Source organism: Mauremys mutica, chromosome 13 (assembly GCF_020497125.1).
Source record: "Mauremys mutica isolate MM-2020 ecotype Southern chromosome 13, ASM2049712v1, whole genome shotgun sequence".
Taxonomy (NCBI): Eukaryota; Metazoa; Chordata; order Testudines; family Geoemydidae; genus Mauremys; species Mauremys mutica.
This window is the reverse complement of record NC_059084.1, coordinates 37,606,443-37,613,671: the sequence shown is the minus strand read 5'-3', so window position 1 is coordinate 37,613,671 and position 7,229 is coordinate 37,606,443.

Genomic DNA, 7,229 nt, shown 5'->3' with positions numbered 1-7,229 from the left:
CACAAACTCACATGGGAAACAACATAGGAGACAGATAAGGCTCTGACTGACAGAAGCAAAAGCCAGAACCACAGAAAACGCAAACACCCCCATCAAAAGATACTAACACTCACAGGGAGGAAGAGGAGATATGCCAAAGGCATTCAAGGAAAAGGCATATACCCACACAACACAAACATACACACAAGAACCATAACATGAGATATGAAGACTCACATAAGTAAGGGATTCAAACACACACAACACAGACTCACACACAAATCCAAACCTGAGGTGAGGAAAGATGTGACTCTCAAAAGCAAGAGTTTGGCGTTTTTCATTTTTGACAATGAATATCAATTAAAAGGTTCATTATACTGTTATGGCTAGTTGCCATCAATAGTGAGGATTAAGCTACACTGGTGTGAAGCATGGTTATAGTAGTACACCTGAATCCACAGGAGGGGTTGTACTGGAAATTGGTACAAAAACTGCTCGCTCTCCATCCATCCACCCTGCTGCACATTCATGTCTCTTTGTCTCTATCCATCTATCTATCCCAGACACACCCATATTTTTCTACTTATTTTTGTGACCTTCCCATTGTGGGAGTCTCTGAAGGCTGGCAGCTGCTACAGGAACATGAGACTTTGTTATTGTCATGAGCATTCTCAACAGGTATGATGGATGGAGCCTCTGAGCTGGGGATGAGGCCACCAGGTGTTATTACCATGCAAATTCAGACTGTCAAGCCTTCTGAACTAGATAATGTCCTAGTTTCACCTAGCAGGTCACACTGGTCCCTGTTACTATCCATCACTTTCATCAATTTTAAATGTCAATTCCTCAGCTTCTCGCTTCTGGTGGGGATCTGGAGTCAGGACTCCAGGGTTCCAATGGTGGCTCTGGAAGGAGAGTGAGGTCTAGTGAGCTGGGGCTGGGAAGTGGGACTTCTGGGTTCTATCTCCAGTGTTACGGCTGTCTGTGGAATGAAGTTTCAGTTTGAAGGTTCCCTCTATAATACTGTTGACAAGTCCAGGGACATGGGCTAGATACATCTGACAGCAGAGGGAAGGTGTAGAATTGTGGGTCTTGGGTACACTGCTGGACTTATAAACAAGGCATTGTGAGTTCACATCTCCCTGGGGCTTTTAGTAACAGTTTCTTTCTCACTGTCATCCACCAGTGACTTGCAGTTGGATTGGAGAGATCTGCACAAGGCAAGGTACACTTTCTTGAACACATGGGCCCGGATCCAGCTCTCAGGGTTTATGCACAGTGTCCTCCCGAGATCAGTTACCGTCCTCAAAGTCCATGGGACACGAGGAGGTAGAAGAAAGATGGGACTGGAGCAAAGGTCCTCAAACTCTGTCATCCTCGGAGGAGCTGTAGATGCTCAACAAACACCGTCTGGTACCAAGTGCAGTGCAGTTGCACACCTCTCACTGCAGCCCAAGGGGAGCATACCCCCAACTGCATCCCCGCCCTGCTCCCTGCAACCAGCACCCCCTAATGCTACATGGGGCCCAGCATAGATTATGAGGTTAAAGCACTCCCTACTGAACCCCCATGCATGGTGCTACCTTGGGTTTCCTGAACCCAAAGCTATGGTAACAAGTCTTTGTTTTCCGGGTGGCGTCAGGAAATAAATCAGTGGGGGGACACAGCATTTCTGATAAATGATTGGTACACAAGAGTGCTTCCACCCCCAAATCCTTGTTTTTATTGCGTACAAAGCAAACATCTAAAATAAGAATTGGTCTATCTAGAGTACCCCAAGTAAATGTGGTTACCCAAAGTCTGAGGTGGCATCGAATGACAGCAACAGGTTTCTGGTGCCCAGCCTTCCGCATTGCTGCTGGGGAGTTTTTATGTCAGTGACTCCTTGCTCGTAGAAAATCCAAACTTCTCTAAAGCACACTTTCTAACTAAACTCTTATAGGTTTTCTCCAGACACAGCACATAATAACCCCTAATAGGGTAACAATTTCTCTAGCAACAGCCAATCATAATTCATTATTCTACTTATCTGCAAAGCTGCTTACCTGGCTGGGATGATTTAGTTGGGGTTGGTCCTGCTTTGAGCAGGGGGTTGGACAAAATGACCTCCTGAGGTCTCTTCCAACCCTAATTTTCTATGAGTCTATGATTCTATGAAAGCAGCTTCAGGAAAAACAACAACTTACAACCACAAAAAAACAGAATCAAGGTAAATTTTCCATTCTTACCCCCTCCCTCTTCTCATGAATCTGTCCTTTCACTTTATCTATCTCAGTCAGCAACTTGCAGCTGTTTTTCTTCTGTCTGTCTGAGCCATGGGCAGATTATTTCTATATGGTGTCCTTGCTTCCAGCCCATGTGGGTTAGGCGCACAAAGATGGCTGTGAGATATGTCAAATCCAGTTGTCTCACACACTGGGGAATTGGGGGCAGTACTACCCACAATGGAAATTCCTGAGTGTGTCCTGGAGGTTTTTGATTTATTTACAAGACATTAATGGCCACAAAAGAAGGAAGTAAATAGGGGAAAGAAAGGAAGGAAGATAATTCATTCCTAGAGTTTAAGTCCAGAAAGGACCATTAGATCATAGAACTACCAGGCTGGAAGAGACCTGAAGAAGTCATCAAGGCATTAAAAACCTCCAGAGATGGGGATTCCACAATCTCCTTTGGAAGCCTGTTCCAGAGCTTAACCACCCTTATGGTTAGAAAGGTTTTCCTAATATCTAACCTAAATCTCCCTTGCTGAAGATGTAGCCCCTTACATCATGTCCTATCTTCAGTGGAGACAAAGAACAGTTAATCAGTCCTCTTTATAAGAGCCCTTAACATAGTTGAACACTACTGTCACGTTCCCCCCTCTGTCTTATTTTCTCAAGATTAAACCTGCCCAGTTTCTTTAACTTTTCCTCATGGGTAAGTTTTTCTAAACCTTTTATCATTTTTGTTGCTTTCCTCTGGATTCTCTCCAATTTCCTAACATCTGGGGCTCAGAACCAGGGGCATCTCTAGCCATTTTGCTGCCCCAAGCACGGCGGCATGCCGCAGGGGGCGCTCTGCCGGTTGCTGGTCCCGCGGTTCCAGTGGAACTCCCGCAGACGTGCCTGCAGATGCTCCACCGAAGCCGTGGGACCAGCGGACCCTCCGCAGGGACGCCTGCAGGAGGTCCACCAGAGCCACCTGCAGTCTCCCGGCAACCGGCAGAGCGCCCCCTGTGGCATGCCGCCCCAAGCACACGCTTGGTGTGCTGGGGCCTGGAGCCACCCCTGCTCAGAACTGAACACGGCACTCTAGCTGAGGACTCACTAGTGCTGAGCAGAGCAGGATAATTACATATCACACTCCTGCTAATAAACCCAGAATCATATTACCTCTTTTTAGCATGGGGTTGCGTCTCCGCCAATCCTGGCTAATAGCCACTTTTGGGCTTATCCTCTATGACCAAATAGTTATTTTTGACCTTTGAGTCTTAAAATGACTCACAATAGTTCTTTTTTGAACCCTATTGATCCTGCTTGCTTATGATCCTGTCACATGGGACTGTGTCAAAAAATCAAGATCTCTCATGTCTACTGCTTCCCCCCATCAACTAGGGCCTGGTCTACACTACGCATTTAAACCGATTTTAGCAGCGTAAAACCGATTTAACGCTGCACCCGTCCACACAACGAGGCCCTTTATATCGATATAAAGGGCTCTTTAAACCGGTTTCTGTACTCCTCCCCGATGAGAGGAGTAGCGCTGAAATCGGTATTACCATATCGGATTAGGGTTAGTGTGGCCGCAAATCAACAGTATTGGCCTCCAGGTGGTATCCCACAGTGCACCATTATGACTGCTCTGGACACCAATCTGAACTCGGATGCACTGGCCAGGTAGACAGGAAAAGCCCCGCGAACTTTTGAATTTCATTTCCTGTTTGGCCAGGGTGGAGAGCTCATCAGCACAGGTAACAATGCAGTCTCCTGAGAATCAAAAAAGAGCTCCAGCATGGACCGCACGGGAGGTATTGGATCTGATCGCTATATGGGGAGAGGATTCCGTGCTAACAGAACTATGTTCCAAAAGACAAAATGGAAAAACATTTGAAAAAATTTCCAAGGCCATGATGCAGAGAGGCCACACCAGGACTCAGTACAGTGCCGTGTGAAAGTTAAAGAGCTCAGACAAGCCTACCAGAAAACCAAAGAAGCAGACGGAAGGTCCGGGTCAGGGCCGAAAACATGCCGCTTCTACGCTGAGCTGCATGCAATTCTAGGGGGGTCCGCCACCACTACCCCACCCCTGTCTGTGGATTCCGAGGTGGAGGTAGTAATCGCAGCCATGGTTGAGGATTCTTCGGACGGGGAAGATGAGGAGGAAGAGGAGGACGAGTTTGTAGAGAGCACACAGCACTCCGTTCTCCCCAACAGCCAGGAGCTTTTTCTCACCCTGACGGAATTACCCTCCCAGCCTCCCAAGCAACTATCCCAGACAATGAAGCCATGGAAGGGACCTCTGGTGAGTGTACCTTGTAAATATAAGACATGTTTTAAAAGCAAGCGTTTTTTAATGATTAATTTGGCCTGAGGACTTGGGATGCATTCGCGGCCAGTACAGTTACTGGAAAAGTCTGTTAACATGTCTGGGGATGGAGCAGAAATCCTCCAGGGACATCTCCATAAAGCTCTCCTGGAGGTACTCCAAAAGCCTTTGCAGAAGGTTTCTGGGCAGCACTGCTTTATTCCGTCCTCCATGGTAGGACACTTGACCACGCCATGCATGTAGCAAGTAATCTGGTATCATTGCATGACAAAGCCTAGCTGTGTATGGTCCCGGTGATTGCTGGCATTCAAGCAACATCAGTTCTTTATCTCACTGTGTTATCCTCAGGAGAGTGATATCGTTCATGGTAACCTGATTGAAATTCAGGAATTTAAGTAAGGGGACAGAGATGGTCATTCCTACTGGGTTGTTTGTCTGTTGCTTAAAAGAAATCCTTCCCTGCAGGTAGCCAAGCGGGGGAAAGGGGGGGGGACGATTGGCGCTGCTTTTTTCCACGTTTGGCTAGCAGGGATCTTTCCTGCTACCAGCTATGCGGTTGGGGGTGGTGGTGGAAATGGGGGTGTTTAGCAGTGATCTTCCATGATACCAGCCACGGGGTGGTTTCTGCTGCTGCATGTTAACAGGAAAGAAGCAGCACTCAATGGGCTTTGCTTGCTATTTGGGAAAGGAGGGCGCTGGATAGATGAAGGCTGCAGAAGACAAAAGACAATGGCTTACCATGGCCGCATGCAAGCAGAATTCTGATGCCCGGACCTGCATCTGTGATCTGTAACACCAAAGCCGCAGGCACTCATTTAAGAAGCAAAATGCGACCTTGTAGTGAAAACACATGTGCTATGTAAGGTGAATAGTGTTGTTCACCGTGAAAGAGTATGACCGTTGTTGTCTAAAATGTATCTTTTTAAATACTTCTCCCCCTTTTTTCCCTCCCTCATGCAGCTGCAAATTTTTCAAGCATCCCTACTCCGTCCCGAAGGCTATCTCAGATAAGGCGGCGGAAAAAAAAGACACGAGAAGAAATGTTTTCGGAAATAATGGAAGTGACCCGCAATGAAAGAGCGCATCTGAATGAGTGGAAGGACGTGGTATCAAAGTACAGGAAAGATGCCAGTGACCGTGAGAACAGGCGGGATGAATGTGAGGACAGGTGGTGACAGGAAGATAAGAGGAGGCAGGATGCAACTCTGGGGCTGCTGTGTGATCAAACTGACATGCTCTGGCATCTGGTGGAGCTTCAGGAATGGCAGCAGGATCACAGAGTGCCGCTGCAGCCCCTGTATAACCACCCTCCTCCCTCACCATGTTCCTTAGCCTCCTCACCCGCCAGACGAGTAAGAACTCGTGGGGGTAGGCTCCATGCACCCGCCCACTCCACCCCAGTGGACAGCCCAACCAAAAGGCTCTCATTATTATGAAATTATGAAATTTTTATAGTGGCCTTTTACTTCCCTACTATTCTCCTCCGAAACCCCACCCAGGCTACCTTGTCAGTTCTCTCCCTCTTTTTATAATTAAGTAATAAAGAATACATGATTTTTATGAGAGTGACTTTATTTCCTTAGAAAGCAAGCAGTGATCAAAGGGGGGTGGTGGTGTCTTACAGTGAATGAGTCAATCAAGGGGGGGAGGGTTTCATCAAGGAGAAAGAAACACAACAGTCAGACTGTACCCTGGCCAGTGATAAAACTGGTTTTCAAAGCTTCTCTAATGCGCACCGCTTCCTGGTGTGCTCTTCTAATCTCCCTGGTGTCTGGCTGTGCGTAATCAGCGGCCAGGTGATTTGCCTCAGCCTCCCACCCCGCCATAAAGGTCTCCCTCTTACTCTCACAGAGATTGTGGAGCACACAGCAAGCAGCAATAACAATGGGGACATTGGTTTGGCTGAGGTCTGAGCGAGTCAGTAATGTGCGCTGGCGCGCCTTTAAACGGCCAAATGAACATTCCACCACCATTCTGCACTTGCTCAGCCTGTAGTTGAACAGCTCCTGACTACTGTCCAGGCTGCCTGTGTATGGCTTCGTGAGCCATGGCATCAAGGGGTAGGCTGGGTCCCCCAGGATAACGACAGGCATTTCAACATCCCCAACTGTTATTTTCTGATCTGCGAAGTAATTCCCTTGCTGCAGCCGTTTAAACAGAGTAGTGTTCCTGAAGACGCGAGAGTCATGAACCCTTCCTGGCCATCCCACGTGGATGTTGGTGAAACGTCCCTTGTGAAATACCAGTGCTTGCAGCACCATTGAAAAGTACCCCTTGCGGTTTACGTACTGGGTGCCCTGGTGCTCCGGTGCCAAGATAGGGATATGGGTTCCATCTATCGCCCCACCACAGTTAGGGAATCCCATTGCAGCAAAGCCATCCACTATGACCTGCACATTTCCCAGAGCCACAACCTTTCGTAGCAGCAGCTTAGTGATTGCTTTGACTACTTGCATCACAGCAGCCCCCACAGTAGATTTGCCCACTCCAAATTGATTCCCGACTGACCGGTAGCTGTCTGGCGTTGCAAACTTCCAGAGGGCTATTGCCACTCGCTTCTCCACTGTGAGGGCTGCTCTCATCTTGGTATTCTGGCGCTTCAGGGCAGGGGAAAGCAAGTCACAAAGTTCCATGAAAGTGCCCTTCCGCATGCGAAAGTTTCGCAGCCACTGCGAATCGTCCCACACCTGCAAAACTATGTGGTCCCACCAGTCTGTGCTTGTTTC